Below are 22,174 nucleotides of genomic sequence, written 5' to 3' on the forward strand. Positions count from 1 at the left end.
TGAAGAGAAATAGAAGCAGCAGGAGAATACACAGTGTTTGGAATTTAAGTGTCCTTCACAAGTTGAAGTGTATAGTCAGTGTACAAGGCAATATGCCCTGTGGTTACGGCACTGGGATTGAAAGTAATCCAAAATACAGCTGATTTCCAGTGTCACTATTTTTTAAATGAGTTTTTACTTTGGGAAAATCAGGTAAATTAGCTGAAATTCATTTTCTTTATCAGAAAAATTGAAACAAATTCTCAGGGCAATTGTGAGGATTAAATGAGAAAATGTATGTAAAATATACAATATATTATATGTAAAATATATTGGATCTTACATTATATAGGTGCTCTATAATTAATATTTTCTGAGAAATCTGCCTTTGAGGAACAGATTAGATCCCTGGTTATAACGAAATCAAATGAAGTTAATTATACATGTAAATAAACAAAATATTGGTTACAAGAACAGATACTCATAGATACTTTGAGAAGCACTTGGTGGCAGTGTTCCAGGACCTGAGTCCAGGGGACAGGAGATGAGGATATGAACTGTTCAGTCAAGAGGCCGGGGTACGTTTGATGTGGGGGTGAACACATTCATTGTCCCAGAGCAAGTCTAGCACACGTCAGATAAGCCTTTCACTGATCCCAAATGCAGCAGAATTATCTGGGGGGCTTTTAAAATGCAATTCCCATGCTCCACTTGGACTCCCTAGGCTATGGCTAGATAATCCGTATTTTTAGCTTATGATCCAGACATGCAGCCCAGTTTCGATGGTAGAGGTAATGCTCTTTATTCTGATCATGTGCTGTTCCCTGGGGTTGTGGCCTGGGTCCCCATGGGTCCCCGTGCCCATCTAGGACAGAGGGAGGACGAGCTGATCAGATGGGCAGCACAATGGCATTTCTTGTTATAAATTGGTAGTTGTCACTCTGGCCTATCCCGAGTTTACCATAAACTAGGTTGATATACGGTGTGTTGACCGAATAAAGTTCCGACACTTCTCAATGACAAAGACCAGACAATTCCTCTAGGGAACTGCCAAACTGTGAAACCTCTTAGAAAGTCACGTGACTGGCAAAACCCAGTCCTTCCTTCTTTTCAAAGGTCAACGGTGCTGGCCCAGGGACTGCCCTGTGCTATGGTCACCTCCCTCAGAGTCCGCAGGGCTGCTTGCTGTCCCGTGATTTCTTTCCTTCACAAACGACTGTGAGGAACTCCAGAAATGAATGTGCTTGGAAGAATATTAGAGGACACGCTCGCTGCCTTCTTTGTCCCCGCAGAGGTGTCTGTGTGGGAGCCAAGGGGTCAGCTGAGAAGCAGCACTTTGTGTCACAGGCTTAGCTCCGCTGCAGCAGGTCCCGGTGATCTGGCCAGAGGCTCCACGAGCACACTGCCTTACTTAGAAGAAAAAGAGGAATTATTCTCTCACTTGCTGTGTTTTTTTTTTTTTTTTTCCAACAAGGGACTCAAGACCATTAAATAATACTTAAAAATAATCCTGCTGCATCAGCAAGCAATCCCTGTGTTGTCAGCGCAAGGCTTTGGTGGACACATGATCATACAGCCTGGTGGGGTAAGTTCAGCGTCTTGCACTGACCACTGTAAGCAAGTCTCATGGTCTGTCCCCACCCCTGAATCCCTGCGATGAGGCTTACTGTGCGGAGAGTATCACTCCCTTCCCTTGTCCCCAAGCAAAAGACCATTGCTCTTGTGTTTAAATTGAAACCAGGCTCTTTGCTGCATGACAAAACCAACTCTTGAAACTAGCAAAATGTAAAAGTTGTGCCACTGGAAATATATTTTTGCCATAATCCCTTGCTAAGTTCCCTAAATTAACTTCGGTATTTCTGGTCTGACAGCATTATTTAAACTTCCCCCACCCAGTGCTTCTTGCAGAAGGGGTCAAGTCTCCGTCCTGTATTGTCTCATCCCAGTTCGAAGATGAAACTATTCTTAAAAAGTCTAGGAAGGCCTCTCTCATGAGCAAGTAAGGTGCCTACCGGCAGGCTGCCAACAGGCCCAGAGCCGCAGAGCAAAGCGACACAAGCTGGGCCTCCTAAAATTTCTTTCCCTTTTAAAACTTGTTCTAATGTTCAGTCTAATATGTTTTGGGAAGTGTCCCAAAAGGATGACTTTCTGTTGGCTCTGCACTCTTCTGAGACCTGAGTGAGGTTGTTACAAACCAGCTGCCAGGGAGCTGGGATGACGCATCGTGCCCACTGTGCAGGGCTGTGTAGGGAGTACACCTTGCCCCTGCTTCACTGGCTTCAGGGACTGCAGTTTGAGTTGTGATCGGTAGAATAAGGTCTAGGAGGTCCAAAGAGAAAATTAGTTCAAATCTGTTGCATGTTATGTTAGTGTGCAGGGTTTACATTTATAAATTGTGGTTTCATGAGAAGAAAAGAGAGGATTTTCAGAATAACATCATTGCATCTTTTGGTGCTGAGGAGGAAAGGATGTGTCCTGTGTGTGCATTTGCTTAGGCCCTTAACCTCCCAGTCATTCCAGGTCAATGCCAAGCATGCTAGGGGTGTCGAACAGTTTCCCTAGATCATGTGCTATCTTCACATGCTACGTTGATCCTAACAACCTAATGGGAAGGGCACTATTAGCTCTATTTCTTTTATTTTTAATTTTTATGTTTTTTAAAGATTTATTTATTTGATAGAGAGAGCACACAGGTGGGAGGGGCAAGGCGAGGGAGAGAGAATCTCAAGCAGACTCCACTCTGAGCATGGAGCCCGATGCAGGGCTCTACTTCAATACTCTGATGTTGTGACCTGAGCCAAAACCAAGAGTTAGTTGGTTAAACAATGTACCACCCAGGTGCCCTTTGAAAAAATTATTTATTTTACACAGAGAGAGTGCAAGAGAGTGTGGAGGTAGAGAGACAGAGGGAGAGAGAAAGAGAGAGACGGAGAGAACGAGAGAGAGAGAGGGAGAGAGAATCTCCACACCCAGTGCAGAGCCCAACATGGGACTTGATATCATGAACCCAAGATTGTGACCTGAGCCGAAATCAAAAATCAGAACTTAACCCATCCATGCACCCCTGGCCCTATTTGATAGACAAGGCAAAGGGAAATGAAATGATTTGTCCTGAGAGCTGAACTGATATTTGACTAATTCGGCTTTACTCCACTTTCTATGTTATCTCTAAACATGGTAAAGACCAGGTCTGAAATCAATAAATATTTTTCCAGAGAATTCGATGTCCCAAACTTTGGAATAGAGCCAATCTAATCTTTTTCCTTCAAGGTTGTTGATAGTAGGATATTTGCAAACTATAGATATTACAACATAAAACACAATTATTTCTCTCAGAATGTGAATGGAGGAAAATGACATTACTAATTTTCAGATGAATAAACAGACACTTGTACATCTTATTGATTAAATATGGAAATGCCTGCAGAAACTCACAAGTTTGGCAAAATTGAAGCAGAACTTCTTACAATGGAGTATCTCTTTTTCCATTATTAAAATATTTATTTAAATGTCAATTGAATCCAGATGCAGTTTATAACTCCTCTATTCATAAAATGAACTTGGCACCCAAATGCACTAACATATAGTGAAAGAAAAGAGAGTGTTGTAAATCTTTCAAAGTATTTCTAGTATTGAATTCATTTTAGTATAATTCAAATTTTCTATTTCTATTTTTAATCCTCATGATTTTAATAATCAACCAAAATTAGAGCTAAATTTAAAAATATATTCACAAACTCATTCACAACAATGTTAAGACCATCTAGTTATTTTCTACTATACCTGCGTAAGCAGGCACCTGGCGTTACCTACATATCTGTTCCTCTGATGCTGCCCTGATAATGGGACTCAAACACTACTTGAATGCAGACCAGGTGACAACTGGGAGAGAAAAAGGCAAGCTGACAGTAGACCAGGACCAGCAGGATGGTTTCATTGCCTTATTTTTCAAGAACACAGAGGTATTTGTCTACTTGTTTGAGGCTCTAGACATCTGTTAACACTATTTTTATCCAACTTTCTTTTGTCTCAAAATTCAACCTTCAAATTTGAAAGCAACTTTTGGATCTTCATAAAAATCAAGATTTTTTGAATTAAAAATGTTTAATTCAGAATGTGGCTTGATTTTTAAATTTCATTACCCATTCTACTAATGAATTCATCCCATATTGCAAAATATATGTGATTCTCTCATTAAAAATAATAGGAGAGAAATGCCTGGGTGGCTCAGTGGGTTAAGCATCTGACTCTTCCTTTTGGCTCTGATCATGATCTCAGGGTCCTTACAGTACAGTCTGCTTGTCCCTCACCCTCTGCTCTCTCTCTTTCTCTCTCTTTCTCTCCCCCCCCCAAAATAAATAAATAAAATCTTTTAAAAGAGTAATAGGAAATGCAACTTTAAAGCTATCATTAAATAATAATAGTTACCAAATGCTCTAAGTACATTACCTAATTTAAAGGTCACAGGAGCCTAGTAAGACAAATATTATTATCACAAGTTTACACTGAGAGAACTGAATCTCAGAGATGACATACACTTAAAAAGACTGACATCAATGTGATTTGCCCAAGGCCACTGAGGCAGAGTTGGGACAAAAATAACCTAAAATTAAAAAAAATAAGAATAATTTGGTGCTTTCTTTCATACAGAATTACAAAGAAGACCTAAAATATTTAATTAAAAGTCAAGAAATTAGAAAATATAAATAAATGGATCTAGCCTAGAGGTTTAAAAAATGGGATAAATACCCTATGAACTGAACAATATAAAATAGAATTCCCAAGGCTTAAAAGGTAAAAACAAACTTTTGAAGGTGCATCAAATATAGTGGAGAGAAAAAGGACAGTAAAATCCTCACATTTTTAGTGACATCAATTTCTTTTATAACAGTGACCTCCAAGGTGAAGAAGGTCTCTGTTATGATTGTACAAACAGTTCCAAGGACCAAAATCCATCCCTCTGTTTCTCACTGTTCCATCTCTTTGTGTCCTGCTGGATGTTGATAGAAGTTGATGAAGAGAACTGTCCCTAACTCTAGACTAACGTCACTGCCTTCAGTACCCTGGACCTGAGGACTGTGAAAAGCAAGGGGTCCGCATAGAGGAGAGAAGAGACACAGCAGATTCAAGTATTGGAGGTGAGGGGCCAGGAAATAGGGGTGAAATGTTAAAGTGGTAAAGTAAGGAGGGGCTATAGAACAATTGCTGGAGATTGAGAAGGATTTCATCTTTTTCTTTCCCCATGATTTATTCTCCTTCTCAACTTTACTCTTGGCCTCTTTCTTCTCTTCATTCCACTTCCTCTCTACAGCAACAGGAGAATCATGGAATGCTATGGCCGCTCTCAGCCCGATGGTGTTTGGGGAACAGTACATGCTCTTCTCAAGACTTGCCCCTCCTCACACCACTGTCTGTGCCACCATGTTTCTCTGCTCCCCACAGGCCTCTTCAAGGGGAGAAGCAGGAGGAAATGGTGCTGGGCAGGTGGTGGTGAGTTGCAATAGGCTTGTTAGGCATTGGTTGGATCATGTTATCCATCAGTTGGGGAAGGTAAATGATATAGTCTATAGTAACCAGAGAGTAAGCCCCACAGTTGGCCAGTTGAGGTAGCTGACAATAAGTAACAAATGTAGATGTGCAATGTACATATTAGTCAGAAATTGTCAAATATAGCTTATATATTACATATATACCTTTATATCACTAAGAGATAATACAAAATATAGGCATGCAAAAAAAGATTTTCTACTTATTGGCTAATGGACTAAGAAGGCATTTTTTTTTTTACAAGTATAAAGTATAATTCAGATGAAAAGTTTAGATACTTTCTTTTAAGCTGGAAACAGCCACAGTTATCAACTCCAGCTTATAGATAGGGAGTCTAATATTTAAAGTGTCTGAGGTATTTATCTGGGGTCACCAGGTATTACGTTTGCATAAATGAATTTCTTACTATGGCATTTTATTTTTACTTATATTAAAATTGAAATTAGGTTTCCTAGTTCCCCATTTATTATGGTCTATGGCACTCATCCAAGTGTCATGGTGTCATAGAAACACATCTCAAGGTAGATATATATACATGTATATATATGTGCATGGGATCTTTCAGCAGTTCTCCTGAGTCATATTTCTAACTGCTTCTATGGTGTTGCCACTGAACTGTCTTGCCACTGCATTCAATTTATCAAGTCCTAACTGCATCGTATCTCTCACAGATACTGTTATTCTTCTAGTCATCTGAATGAGACTAGAAATGTTGGAGTCATCTTTTATTCATTCTGCTCCTTCATCGTCTAATTATGATCTGTCCCCAAGGGTTATCATCCCTTCATCTTTGCCTCCCCTGCTTCATTCCCACAGCTACCCCATACTCAGGGCTTTCATCACTTTAGACTTAAATTCCTGATAGGCTCCCTTGCCTACACTCCATCATCCACCACTCTGGCCTTAGATCAGTGGCCCTTCAATATTCCCAGCCACTAACTAGTCCAAACACTTCTTCTGGAATTCTGAGTCTTTCTAATCTGTCTGTTATCTACGACAGTCTAACATTTAACCCTCAGCCTGAGGGAGGCCACTTTCCCTCCACGTTCCTACCCAAGTCACTTTATTTCTGCTTCCAAACTCTGTCTTGAATAATTTTCTCTTCCTTCCCTCTTATCTCTCCTCTTTTATTCAAACTATAACCATACTTGGAAGCTCAGCTCAAAATCCTTGTCTGTCGTCTTCAATGATTTGAAAAGTTCAGGATGATTTCTCTATTTCCTGAATTCATATGATGTTCAGCAGTATCATAGGCTTTGGGCCTCCATTGTACCCTTATTGGACATAACGTATTTACCTTATCAGAAGTGCTGTAAAACTGTCACCTGCACGTTCAATAGCATCAAAACAGTTGAAGACACATTAAAGGGATATTTTACCAACTGGCTGATTTGTTGAACATGCATTGCTGTTTTTTATAAGCAGACAGGATAAGCAGGCAGGCATCCCTCAGTATCAAATATCTCAAGGAAATGGGCGACTTCTTTAGATTTTACAAGTCTAATAATTTTGGCTTTACTTATATACTTATCCTGAGCCAAATATTCTGAATTTTATGCTGACAAGGGAAGTATCAGAATAGGAAACATCCCTTACTTTAAGGACTGGAGGTTCCCGTGCAGAATTATATATGGAAATTCTTTCCTATTTTAAAATGTAACTCTGATGTCTGATTTGCATCATCCTGTCTAATTGTGTATCAAAATTAATGAGCATCTGAATACATACGCATACCTGAATTTCTGCATATTTTTTTTTCATGTCAGTAGTATAATTTCACAAATCAAAAAGCTGAAAGGTACATAGATCCCAGTCAGGTGTCCTTGGGTTAAATAGAAAACATCTAATTTAAGTTTCTACTATTTCTACCACTTATTCAAAATCTTTGCAAGCAAAGGTAAAAAAGGAACAAGGTTTTCTAGTAAAATGAAACTGCATAAAATCCCCAGCAGTTCAAAACTTGGCATTCTGGACTTTTTCACGAATTACAACTGCAAGTTTAACAGCCAGCCTTGGGGACTTCAATGCACCAGGTAAGGGATATTGTTCCATAGAATAATTGCTCTCTAGGGAAAAGGCATTTCGGTGACTTTCATGTTATAAGGCAGCACGAGCCAGTGGGTCATTAATCATTAGTGAGTGTCACTGAAGAGTTTAAATATAATGAAAAGAGCCCAATGACATTAAATATCAGATGGAAAAAATTGTACAAATTTTCATGATAATCTGACTTACTGACACAAAAGTTCATGCCTATACATATATGCAAATATCAAGTTTAAAAGAAATATGATAAAAGCAACTTAATTTAATACATTGAACAAAAATTTATGTCTCCACAGCTGATTCTTTTGGGGTTATGTGTAGGAGAACAGCAGAGTAGATGGAAATGGGGCAATGCTTTAAGAGTCTGAAATTAAAATGTACCATCTCTTTGAGTTGCTAATTTTTTAAAGGTGAATATTTTAAATTTATTCATCTATCTAAGCATAAGGGAAGCAGCTTGTAGTTAAAATTAAGCATAAAAAATTAAAACATAAAATTAAAGATAAGAAGTAAATATGTAGTTAAAATTAAAATAAGGTAAAACATAATTAAAATAAGACAAATAAGTACTAATAGGAGAAAAAGAGGGCATTCTTTTTCCCCAAAAAACCCTACCTTAAAAAGAGCTAGGGTAGCTATGAACTATTTCTAGCCCTAAGTTTGTAGCAGCTAAGCAGAGAGAGAAATAGAATAAATTATCTCATGGGAAGTATAATAGAACGCCAGGAAAACAGTTTCTTGTTGCACTAAATTTTAAGAGTTTATCTCATAACTGACATTGTGCAGCATTGATTCAGTTAGTCTTCAGTTTCAAACAGCAGAAACCACCTCTGGGTAACTTGAGGAAATTTATTGAAAAGATGTGAGGGAGCTCTCAGAATCAAAGGGAAGGTTGAAAAACCAGGCTTGGACCCAAGAGGAACCAGGCTTCTTTGAGTCTCAGCAGCTGGAACAGTGTGACAGTCTTTCATGGGCAATAGCTCTTCAAGAGGCCACTTCCCTGCCATCCTGGGGTCTGTTCCTAGGACAAGGTGACTTGTGTCTCCATCACAGAAAGAATTTGACAGTTTCTCCCAGGCATGATCCTAACGAATTGGCCCAACTTTTCTGTCGCCCTTGCTTCTCCTAACAGGGATTTACCTGTGCCGGTCACCTGAGGAGCTGCAGCTGCTGTCCTTCTGCTGCCATCGGAGTCCCCCCCACCTCTTCCCACCATGTCAATGGCTAGTGGGCCTTGGCAGGTCAAGATTCATATGGTTCAGCAAAATAATTTGAGGGGAGAGAGAATATTGCACTGAAATGAGAATGAAATTTAATAATTCGGTAAGACTACAAATCACTTAGAGATACAGTTTCTCAGGAGAAAATGAAGCTCTTTGAAAAGGAATCTTAGTCTTCTCTCCTCCTCACCCCTACCCCCAGGCCAGAGTGCAGGAGGAAGGAGGGAGAGTCCACCTTCAGGGAGGAGAACGTAAAGAGCCGCCCCTAAAAAAGCAAAAAGGATATCAGACATTTTTAAACACATCTCCAAATCTGCAAGATATTCAGGATGTCAACACCCAAGAGAGTGTTGGCTGAGCTTGGGTGATGCACAAGCCTGTGGCTGCTGTATGGGGCAGCAGAAGGAGCCTGCAGGGACCTCAGGGCTTCCCTGGTGGGAGAGGAGGCATCCTAACTACCAATCTGTCTGAGGCTATGACAAAGTGAGGAGTGGCAATTCCCTAAAAGGGATCCGTGTTCTCGTAAATGAGGGGAAATGGGTTGCTGAGCCACCAATCCCAAATGGATCCCTGTCCTATACGAAGGGCGGCAGCAGCCACAACAGTAGCAGTATCTTATCTGACGTTCAGTGGGTGCTTACTATCTGCTAGACACCGGGATACGTGCTTTACACTTGTTCAGCCTCACAACCTCCCTATGATGCAGTACACTGATTTATAATTGTGATTTTAATGAATAATTTGCCAAAGACACCTAGATGGTCAGTGATGGAATGGGGATTTGAATCTGGCTTCAGGACTCAGAATCCCCATGGCCATGAAGATAAATGCAAAATCAGAGCTCCTTGAATACACTCTGTATATAATCAAATATATTGTGAAAATGTATGTTAAGTATGTTATTTTAAAAGCCCTGAAGTATCAAGATCATGCCAAAAACAAACTTAAATACATGCAGATGAAGGTCAACATTATTTCAGGAAGAATAAAGGTGATTTTTGTTGTTTGTTTTTTAGATAGAGAGTTTGTAACTGCTTCCTCTGTGTACTTTGATAAATGTAACTTTCTAGTCCAGGTATGTTAATTTAATTAATTATTTTTGTTTTGCTATTTGTATATTTAAAAAAAACACAAGAACAGTAAAATATCTGTTGCCAATAATTTTACAAAAATTCAGATATTCGCAATTTAAAAAGCAAAAGTTCCTTGTCACTCATGCCCAAATCTGCTAGTCCCATTCCCTAGATGAGAGTAGTAAGGTATAATTTTTTAAAATGCCCTTCTTCACAAAGAGCAAGCGGGCTGTTCAACTTCTGTGTCATATTTCTAGCCAACAATTAAAGACAAATGAAAGAGTGCTCTGTTAGGCAACAAGTATACTAAAGCCAAATAAAAGAGAAAGTTGTCAATTGAACTTTCATAGCACCAAATCCTATTTTCTCTGAGATAATGATCATGAAATCATTTAAGAGTTGCAAGGACAAGAAATTGGAGAAATACATTCCTCTACTATATTCCAGTTTCTCTCACTGCTCTCTATTCTTAGTCTTACCATTTTTGTTTTTGTTTTTGTTTTGTTTTAACTTTGTTGAGTTTAAGAACCATGGGAGAATTTGATAATAACTCTGAATCTTTTTTGTCTCCTCCTCTCGGGAAAAAAAATATTATATGTTTATAGATATACTTGCATGTATATATATATATACCTTCCACAGGCCTATAAATAATTTGGGAAGTTCATTGACACAGAAAGCCTTCTAAGTTCTATGATTAGACCTCTCATTTTAATTCGGTATTTTTTTATTTCTGAATTTACTCCTGGGAATGTGTACTGAGAGATTAAACCAGGAGCTCTGGCCATTATATGCCATGATTTCTGTGCTATACATATACATAACATATCCATATCCATATATATATGTAATATAACATATAAAATAATATATTATTTTGCTACAAATTCCTCAGGCTTCTCTACACATCTCAACTCTCCTAACTCATCTACTTTCCATTATGAAAAAGATGCAGGTGGAGGTACCCATATAGATGTGCATGGACTTAGAAGGATTAACATTTTCTCACGTCCAGGGAACACCAAAGTACCTTATCTTGAGGTTTACTCAAGTATTTTCTATGCCTGAACCACCTCACTTATAAAGTGGCTTTCCTCTAGCTACTCAAAACTCATTTCTCCCACTAAATCAATCTTAACATTTTATATTGCTTAATTCTCGAAACAAATCATTTGTTAGGTGTTTGATGATAAAATAACCAGCAGATCGCCATAGCAAATGAATTTTCTGAGAAAATATTTTATACAGATGTATTCTTCTGGATGGGGAGGATAATGAAGGGTCTGTTTTCATTTGTACTTTGGAGTGACCCTAACTTGAAAGGTGACCGTATCGGTATTACATTTAACTAGAAATTTGTTCTGCGGAGAAATCGAATGTCAAGAGCAGGGTAAATGCCCCCGCAGGGAGGGAAAGTTTCCTTAGGCAAAGCTCTGCCTCTAACACACAAATACCAAGAATATTTTGAATTGGCTCCTTTTAAAAAAAGATGACTAGGCAACCAAGACGTCTAGAGAGAGGCAGTGAAGAAACAACATCAAAATAAGAGAGCGAAGTAAACAATGAGAAAAATAAAGTTGACCCAAGAAGAAAGTAGAACCAAGAAGAGTCACGAAATTTTGGGGGTTCAGTTAAAAAAATTAGGTCCCCTCATTCAAAACTCATCAAAGATTTCAAGATAGCCACAGCCGAGTGTTAAACCAAGAGCGGCTCTGAGCCCAAGGCTCCGTGAGGCTTCCCACATCCCACGCTTGCAGCAGGCCTTCCCCTCTTGGAACAGGGAAGCCAACCTGAATACATCTGTATAAATTACCCTTGGAGAGATTGGAAACGATAATCATTTCCACAGTGTAAGAATAAGACAAAAAGAAAGAAAAGAGCAAAGGGAAAACAAGAAAGAACTCATGAAGTTTAAATACATTTAAAGACATGTCAGAGTTCTCCTTCAGGCCTTAAATTTGGCTCAAATGTGCTAATTGGCTTTATCTTCAGGGTTGGCCTTTGCAAAGCCAAAACGGTGAATATGATATTTCTGAGTTTGTGTCTGGAGGGTGATTGGATTCCCATGAAATCTCATGGCCCATATCAATGTCAATAAAAGAAACAGGCCACGTCATTAACATTTACTTTACGTATCCGAATACTGACCTTCCTCCCAGTCAAGGATTCCTGTGTGTTTCACATATTGCAATTCTTCTAGGAATTGAAGTATTTGGGGCCCCTGGTGCCTCAGTCGTTTGCCTTGCCACTGAGCATCCACCCCTGCTTGGGGCTCAGGCCATGATCTCAGGGTCCTGAGATCAAGCCCCAGTGTGGCCTCGGCACTCAGTGTGGATTCCGCTTGTTCCTCTCCTTCTGCTCCCCCCTTTGCTCTCTCTCTCTCTTATAAATAAATACAATTTTTTTAAAAGTATAAATATTTATTATTGTGAGCGAACAACTCTTCCTTATTAATGATAACTATCAATTAGAATTTTTATCCCCCAAAGGAGTTATTTTCCAAGATTTAAAGAGAGAAGTGAATTTGAATATTGAATGCAAATCTATAGTCGGAATCTGTGGAAATCTGAGGTTATAGTACAGAATGTACTATATTATGTACAGAATGTACTGTATATAGTAGAGAGAGTACACATATTATAAATACCACAAGCAATTGTATATATTTATCTTACTGGAAACTCACTACAATACTTTGAGGTAAGTAGAGATCGTTGTGTGCACTAGATACTTGAAACCACTGAGGCTCACAGAAGGCAGATTTGACCAAGGTCACCCAGGGTGTAAATGGAGGCAAATGGAACCAAAGCAAATTTTGTTGCTCCAAACCCACTGCTACTTACTTCATACCATCCTATCTTTTCAAAATTGTGGATAACTCATGTCAAAGGTTATCTTTATAAATAAAGCTTAATTATTCTTCTTTGAATAATCAAAAAGGGGGATATACTCTTCTTTTTAAGGATTTATTTATTTTAGAGAGTCAGGGAGAGAACCAACACCAGCCGGAGGGACAGAGGGAGAAGGAGAGACTCTCAGCAGACGTGGGGCTCCACTCGGGGCTCATGACCCTGAGATCACAACCTGAGCTGAAACCAAGAGTGAGACGTAATGGATTCCCCAGTCAGGCACCCCAAGGGAGATATACTTTTAAGGAAAGCATAACATTTGTAGTAAATGAACCATTGGGCCAAACATTTTTACTGTCGAAAGACTCCTGAAAAGATTGTTTCAAATGGGCTCCATGGTACACTGAAATGGTCAGGATGAGGGTATGCGGGCCAATCTGGAAGCAGGAAGCATGCCGGGGTACCCTCTCTGCTTTATTCAGAGAAGATGGAGTTTTATCTGCCTGAAATAGCAGGCGAATACATAAACTAGCTTCTGAAGGAAGAAATTCATGGCAAAAAAAAAAAAAAAGTCAGGAAAGAAAAGGAAAGGAAAATAAATGAAAACCAGCAACACCACTTAATTATTGTTAGTAAAACTCAAGTGCAGTGTTTTATCTAGCAATGGAACAACCAAAAATTTTACCCTTGGTTCAACGATCCCCTTCCGTATAGATCTTTCTGTGATAGCACGCTGCCTATGATTTTAATGATAAACTTCTTTTTGCTCATCTAGTTACCTGAAGAATATTATTTCTTTCACACTGATGCTGATTATAGTGTATTACATACCAGTATTATTTTTTTAAGTAAACCATAAGCCTGGACTTGGGTATAACAGGATTTTTAAAAATGCATTTTCAAATATCCCAGGCTTTCCTAACATCATCATTTCCGCAGTTCCTATTGTTACAAGTTCTCAACAATTCCACTTTCTTTTATACACAGATATCATGATCACGAATCCCCAGGAAAAAAAGTCCCATTTTACATAGTTAACTTTGTGTAAAGCCAGATTTATTTATAAGTCCATAAATCATGCATTTGCACCTGCATAAAAAAAATGCTTCATTGTCCAAATGATTTGTTCTTGCCAAGATGATGTTTAATAGAGCCAAACCCAGCAAAATTGTGGTGTTTTCTATTCGTTTCCTCTGTTTGAAGCTTCCCCCATGCTTTGCTGAGCCTGCATCCTCCTATCACATTAATAACACTAGCTATCATTTATTATACTCCTCTTGTGCACCAGGCATTTTACATATGCTATCGGTGAAACTCTACACAACTCTGTAAGGCATTTATTAGTTTCCATATTTTTTGGATGAAGAAAGTGTGGTTTAAGAGATTGAAGCAGTGAGCCACATTGATAATCTCTATGATTTCATAGCTACTTTGTCACTTCACCTTCCAGAAGACCTTCTCTCCAGGCCTTGAAGGGAAACTCGAGATAAAATTCGATACTCCCTTTAAAGAAGCAACTTTGTCTCAAGAATAAAACTACCTAGACCTATTTTGGAAATTAATTTGATCATATATGAAGGAATTGCCAAATATTGGGTTTATTCATTCATCTTCTCAGATTTTTAAATCTTCTCTGACTTTTGATACTTTTCATATCTCCATGAGTAAAATTTTGTCAATAATATATCAAAATTTCATGATTAGAAAATAACACTTTCAAACATTTTCACTTTGTATAGTTTTGTAGAAGAAATATTTTTCTTTGTAAAAATATCACTTGTAGATACTGATGGGTTTATGTATGGGGATTATTAACTATATTATTAGTGATAATGTTTTAAGTCCTTCAAATGCTCATTTCCCTCCCCATGCTAAAGATCTGCATGTCAGCCAAAGTGTTCACATTTTTAGTGTCAAATCCACTGTTAGATTTTATTTACTTTGACTATGTTCTAAAAATCAAGAATTATTTCAATGAAAAAAGAGCTTATGGTTTTAGCTTTAATGATGTTATGAGTTGTTTCAGTATTTAATATTTACATTGGGGAAACAAATGCATTATCTACTTTTCCAAAGATGGATAAGCCAAGAAAAAAAGAGCACTGGAAGACACAGAAAGAGGGTAGTTATTGGGGAGAGGGTGCTACAGGTCTACAGGGTGAATATAAATGGCTAAAATGATCAATTACTTATTTAGGGGATAATTATATATTGGCATCTATTATTTTATAGACAAATCTTCTATTTTATTGTCATATACATTAATGTTCCAGGTCCATTTCAATTTTTTTATTTTATTTTGCTTTTTTTAAGCTTGGGGTGTGGTTCTATAACGTGCGTCTTAAGTAGCAGAGGTTAAAAAAGAAAATATCAAAAAAATAAAAATAAAAAAAATAAAAAATAAAATATCCCAAGGATTTCTCCTGGTCACAGTATGTAAGGATGGACCACACCATAATTCATAGGCTACTGGAGTAACATGTGCTTCCCTATTCTAGTTTAAGCACTTTGTTCCAAACTGTCCCCATGAAACTAAGGTAATTCTTTAAACTATTGGTAAGTCTTAAATGTTTCATAGTTAGATTTTTTTATTTTCTTTTTAAAACTCAAGTAAATGGATGAATTCCTTTCATTGGAAAAGTCACTTTCTTTGCCCCCCTCCATTAAAAAAAATTCTTTTTTTTTTTTTTTTAAATTCTAAAGGAGAAGCTTTTCTATATAAGAACTTATTTAAATTTGTCACCAAGTTTTATATGCTTCCATTTTAACCTTCTGGTTAAGTACAGCCACATTTTATCAATTACAGAGATACACGCAGAATAGTTTATGAGAGACACTATGGTATTGTAAAAAGTGTTCTGGACTTTGAATCAGGAAAACAGATTTCTAGGTCGTATTTGCCAGTGAGTGGCTGTGCTGGCTGCGGCAAGTCACTGCGGTGACGACAGTCTGCTTTCTGATCTGTGAAGCGCAGTGCACTGGGTAAATGACACAACATCCAACCCTTGGAGCTCCAGTAGACTCTGGAGTCTATCCTTTCCCGTCCCGGCTGGGAAATGGAAATGTTGGAGAATGATGGAAGAAGCCCTTCAAGTATAAAACACTTTCTTCTTTCTTTCTTTCTTTCTTTCTTTCTTTCTTTCTTTCTTTCTTTCTTTCTTTCTTTCTTTCATTGCTTAAGTAAAAACTGGTATGGTGGTCTTCAGAAGGAATTTCTCTCTCTCTCTCTCTCTCTCTCTCTCAGTCTCTCTATAAACTTTAGACATTAAATAAATTCACCATGTGTGTGTTCTTTGGCGAACTGGTAACTATTAATTTAATGTGACATTTCCTTCTTAGTTTTCTTCCTAGAGAAAAGAAATCAAATTTAAAATTAAACATTATAACCCTTATTATTTCATTCTCTGTAACTGCATAAAATGGTTTAAAATGAGATTAGTATGTATTTGAGAGAGAAATTTGCAGGTTAACCTTCTTGATATTAGTTAATTACAACCTTCTGTGAGCCTATAGTAACCTTATTTCCAGGGTTAGAGCCAGTTTTTTGCATTAGTTCTTCCAAAGGGACCACATGTCAAATATCCTTGGAACAGGGTACAATTTAAATTACTGGTGGTCTACTAGTTATTTTCAGTCTAGGAGAACAAACACCAGATGTATTATAGACAGACTTTAAAGGGCATTATAAAGGCAAGGGGAGAATGTTCTATTTCTCAAGTTGTGGGATCCACCCATTGTTGTTTTGTATAATAATCTCAGTCTGGAAGAATTCAATTCATTTTTATCATCATACTCTTTGAAATTATTCCATGAATGAAGAGTCTATGCACAAAGCAACCTCATATAAATAAGCAAGACATAATTCAGTATCTATCCCTAGCAAGAGACTTGGAATTTGCATGCCTGATCTAAAGAGAGAGATTGATGATGCACAGTGTGGCAAATCTTATTTAAATTTACTTGATAATGCCCTGTGGTTTTGTTCGAAAATAAAATGTTTACTGATTCAAGAAACAGTTTAGAAAGATTGTCTGCAAAATGAATCTGCTTAATTAAGGGTGAAACAAGCTTTAAAGCCCAAATCATTTTTGTTCTCTGTGGGGCAAGGTTTTCCTGGGGATTTTGCTGATTTTTCCAGCTTCTCCTTTATAATCCCCTGTCCATTTCCCTTCCCTGATCTCCAGCCATACACTGCCTTCAGGGTGACACTGACACTCAGCACAGCCATTAACCATGATTTTGCTAACTGCTCAGTGAGGCCTGGTGTGAATTGATGGCCACCGTCGCCAGCTGTGCAAAGCCTTTGATCTTTATTTACATTTTGATTTCGTGTTTTGGTGCTGGTGGAGATTTTCTAGCCAACACTGGTTAAATGGATTTAAAATTCCGTACAGGATTCTTTTTAGCCACTATCTAATTAGTGGAAGCCTTTTACGAACCTTTTCAATATAGAGCTAGAGCACAGTGCAGTAACTCCAGCTTATTTTTCCCGCCCATAAAGAAATATATATACACTACGTTTTAAGGTAAACGCATTTCTTATTGCACCTTGGCTATTTCCTAACCCCTCTTAGTATTTCCAGCGAGAGTAATTTAAATAAAAGTCCTTACCATTTGTACCATTTCATAAACTTCACTAAACAACACACATAGTATAATTCACTGGAAAAATTTTTGCATTTTTTATATAACAAAGAAATGCACATCTTTAAGGCATTACTTAGGGAGATCGAGATCAGTCTGGACATTTTAATAAAAGTATCTACCTGTCAATATGTATATTTTAAACTTTTTAAAAATCAGAAGTAGGGGTTGCAGGAATTATCTTATAAGCATGGGTAAATGCGTTATCATTTAAATCTGGAAATTTTAAGTATTCTCATGTATTTTGAAGCAAAGCACATATATAAATATTGCAATAAGTGGAGCAATTTGTACATCGATTGCTATGTTATAAGGGATCAAAGAATTACATGGAGCCAAAGAATATTTAGAAGAGAATGGTATTTCTTTAGACATAAATAAATTTCAAAACATAGACTCTATAATGTTTAACTTGGTTCTTAATGGAAATATGTTGTTTTCATGAGATGAGATCCTGAGATAATCCAGAAGTTCTTTATAAGAAATCTAGAAAGAGCCAACTCTATAGCAACCCGCTGGTCACCTAATGAAATATTTTGAATGATTCAATCTGATGTAATGAGAGGTCTCTAAAAATTTTGGAGATGTAAATGTTCTTTTTTGTCCTTTGAAAGCTTACTATCTGGCACTTTCAAAAACATTTGAAGTGGATGACCACTGTTGACTGAAATGTGGAGCTAGAGCTTTCCTGAAAACATGTGTTTGTTCAAATATAATATACAAGTCTTTTCTTCTGGAAAGGCCTTTCAGCAGGAACTCTCTCAAAGGTTATCGCTTTTTGTGCTGTTATTCCTTAGGGCCAACAGTCATGTCTGCACTTGTAAAAGCTGATTAGTGCCTTGAGTTTTGTTGTTGTTGTTTGCTTACTCTACATATTATCTGCGAGGTGGATATAATTATCCCCATTTGCAGACAAGGAAGTGAAACTCAGAATACTGCGTCCAAGCACACTGTAAGTGAACCGTGCATGTTAAGGACACTGCTAATGGGCTTCTTGGAACTGGAATGTAGGTTAGACAAGTTCTAACTCAAGAAAGTAACTTAGCAGAGTTCTATAGGACAGACCTCAGATTTAGTAGAAAACTTTAAAAATATGTGTCTTTTATTCATAAAATATCTATCGTTTATTTTTTTAACATTCACATTTTGTTCATTTATGTGTCCCCCACTGAAAATACAGGGATGATTAATACAGACCTTGCCCTTAAGGCTTTAAGAAGAGCCTAAGATGGGAGAGAGAGAGAGAGAAAGAGAGAGAGAGAGAGATACACTGTAGATAAAACCATGTGACAAATATTATAATCCGTGCATGGTACACATGAGGAGGGAGAAACTATTGTCTGGTGAAGACAGAGAAGATAGTTCAATGGAGGGTGCTAGGCTGTAACATAGAATGATAAAGGATAATCATAAGCCGGGTGAACTGGATAAGTAAGTATATCCCAGGAAGAGAGGACACTCCATGGACATGCACATGCAAAGTGTGAAGTGCATTTATAAAGCTTGCCTTTAATTCTGACTAGCTTTGGCATTGTTGCATAGAGTAGAGGAATTTGTCAGAAGATGAGACTGGAGATTTTGCTTACAGCTGGGTTGGGAAGGTGCTTGTATCCCAGACTCTGGAAAGTCATCAGTTCCTCAGACAAAGAGATAACATGGTCACATTTTTTTTTTTTTAACATGGTCACATTTCAAGATCGTTCTGGTGTAGGATAAATTTGAGGATGCATAATGAAGACAATGAAGAAATGTAGAAGAGTATTAGAGTAGGACAAGAAGCAACTGATGAGAATGTAAACTAAGTAATAATGAAAAGGAAAGTAATAAAAATTACTTGAACAATGTATGAATGGGTAGGTACTAGGGACAGATTTAATAGAAGAATATTTAAAAAAAAAAGTTGAAACAACTGGTGTTTCTTCTGTAGAAATGTCCCCTAACAGAGAGAAGTAGGAAAGGCAGTAAGAATGTGTGAAGAAACTTTGTACTCCGTTTTGGACATTGGGAGGACTTTCAAAATATCCACATAGATGGTGCCCAGTCGCAGTGAACCTGAATCTAGATCTCAGGGGCAGTTAAGGAGGTGTCATAAGAGCATTGTAGGCAATGGGACTGTATGGAAAGCAAAAATATAGTTATTATGCCTGTAATAACAACAACATGATAAAGATAAACAGGTGCCATCTGTCAGATTCAGTTCTTCAGAGGCAGACTCTGAGACAAGGATGCAGGTATGAGTGATTTATTAAGGAGGCACCCTAGGGGAACATGGCAAAGGAGGGGGAAGGCAAGGCAGGGAAAGAAAATAAGCCAAACAACAGAGTGATCACAAAGTCCTGCAAAGAGTTGCTTTCTCCTGCAGGGGATCTTTGGTTGATTGGTTGATTGATTGATTGATTGATTTTAAGCGATCTCTATACCCAACATAGGGCTTGAACTCATGACCCCAAGATCAGGAGTCACATACTCTCTTGACAGAGCCAGCCAGGCACCCCTGTAGGGGGACTTTGAAGTTTAAATCCTGCTTCATGGTTGTTCTCTCAAGCAAGCAAACCTTGGTTGCTCATAGGCCATTCCAGAGGACTAAACTTCCCAAGCCCTAGCAGTCACCTCAGAAAGAGTTACAGGAGCTGGATATTGAAAGTAAAATCATCCAGTGGGGAGGCAGATAAAAGGGCAAACACTGGATGGGGCAGCAGCATCATCCCCACTATCATCTATCCCAGTGCTTATTTTAGGATTTGTTGGTAGAATATTAGGCACTATTTGATATGAGAAGGAGCATGAAATGGCTGAAAAACTCTGGAAGAGGAATGAAGAGACTTGGCTTTTAGTCTCAGCCCAAAGTAATGGGATTGGCAAGTGTTTTGAAGTCTCTACAGTACCGTTTTCTATCTGTTAAATGGACAAAACAATATTTGTCTTGTTGCCTGGGAAGTAATTTGCTGTAATGAACAACAACAACAACAAAAAAAAGCAAGAAAAATTTCACACTTGATCTTGGCCAAAAGGCCGAGAAGCGATAAAGCAAGAAAAATTTCAAATCCGAGCTGAAGAATCTTTCTCAAATCTTCTTTTTTGAAGTGTTGTGACTGTTAAAAGATAGCCATCTTTCATAAACTTTATATAAATGCCAGGTGCTGTGATCAAGGCCTCTTCCAAATATATTATCAATGCAAGTGTGATTTAAGAACCAGAGAGAAATCAGCTTTATAAGTAATGATTAAAATGTTTTGCTTGGGGAAAAAAAAAAATGTTTCTCTTGGGACACCTGGGTGGCTCATTTGGTTAAGCGTCTGCCTTCTGCTCAGGTCATGATCCCGGGGTCCTGGGCTCAAGCCCCTCATCGGGCTCCCTGCTGAGCAGGGAGCCTGCTTTCCCCTCTGTCTCTGCCCCTCCCCACTGCTTATGCTTTCTCTCTCTCTCTCTCTCTCTCTTTCAAATAAATAAAAGATTTAAAAATAAATAGATAACATGTTTCTCTTGAACATAAATTCCCATTGTTAAAACTGAGAACAAAAATTTTTTTCTGCCATCAGACAGCTAAAAAATTCACAAAAACAAATTCAATGTTCTATTTTGTTCATGATCAAAAGTTCTTTTCATTGTTAAAATTCCTCTTTTCATCGTTCTTCTGTGGATGCGGATTGGCTAGGTTTTTGTTTTTGTTTTTTAGATTTTATTTATTTGAGAGAGAGCATGTCAGCATGAATGAGGGGAGGGGCAGAGGAAGAGGGAGAAGCAGGCTGCCTGCTGAGCAGGGAGTCCCAAGGCAGATCTATGGGGGGCTCTATCTCAGGACCCTGAGACCCTTGAGACCCTTGAGACCCTTGAGACCATGCCCTGAGTCGAAGGCAGGAATTTAATGGCTGAGCCACCCAGGGCCCTGGACTGGCTAGGTTTACAGGTGCTTAAGAGCTGTGTGATTTTAAGGCATTCATTTGACACCTCTGAGTCTCAGTTTATTCATCAGCGAAATGGTAGATGATATATATTTCGTTGGGTTGTTTGAATTATTAAATGGGCAAAGTGTTTTGAGCAATTTATGGCACATGAAAAGAGTTCTACAGTTGTGTGTGTAAACCTACATATATATAAAATAAAACGTGTGTTAACTTTTTTTGTATACCAGATAATTATAACTGTCAGGGCTATAGAAGGAGTTCAACAAATGCATGTTAAATGAATGGCTTAATTTTATCCTATGATTTAAAATAAGGCTTTAAAATAAGGAAAATAATTAAAGAATTAAAAATTAAAAATATTATCTGTTCTCTTCTGCTCCTCAAAATGACTACTGCATACTGAGCCTAGAAAAATTTAATTACTTGTGTGATCACGAATGTCTCCAGTGGATTATACAATTTATACAGTTTATTTTTTATAAAAATGAGATTCAGCATTTTGTTTTTATTTTATATGTCACATACAGGATGAAATAGTTAAAATATCAGTTATTAACAAAGCAGATTTTTTTATACACAAGATGGTATTGGACCAAATAGCCAACATATTTTAGTTAACAAGATGGCTCAGGGTATGTCAATCAAATTAGAACAATTTACAAGACTAAAAATTTTACATGAACATGGTTAAAAGAAATCCTTTTAAGGTGTTTTACTGTGTAATATACTATTTATGAAATGTTTCACTTTGTAAATGTCATAATTTTTTTATTTGGTAGGATCTAAAGTTCTGCTCAGCATGTGATGGTTCACTCTCTATATCAATAGGTAAGACCTAAGGCATAACCAGTGGTCCAGCCTTACACGGAGTAGTTGGCTATGTGTGTCTCTCAAAATATCGAAGTTCTGCA

General features: G+C 37.7%; 1 long non-coding RNA gene across 1 annotated transcript; it reads left to right on the forward strand.

Annotated features, from left to right (window-relative positions):
- The first annotated feature begins 519 nt into the window (after positions 1 to 519).
- LOC140613510 (uncharacterized) lies at positions 520 to 9,741 on the forward strand. The gene is made up of 3 exons (XR_012014508.1): positions 520 to 1,564; positions 4,987 to 5,117; positions 8,705 to 9,741. It is a non-coding gene; the product is annotated as an uncharacterized lncRNA (long non-coding RNA).
- The last annotated feature ends 12,433 nt before the right edge of the window (positions 9,742 to 22,174 follow it).

Source organism: Canis lupus, chromosome 21 (assembly GCF_048164855.1).
Source record: "Canis lupus baileyi chromosome 21, mCanLup2.hap1, whole genome shotgun sequence".
NCBI classification, from domain to species: Eukaryota; Metazoa; Chordata; class Mammalia; order Carnivora; family Canidae; genus Canis; species Canis lupus.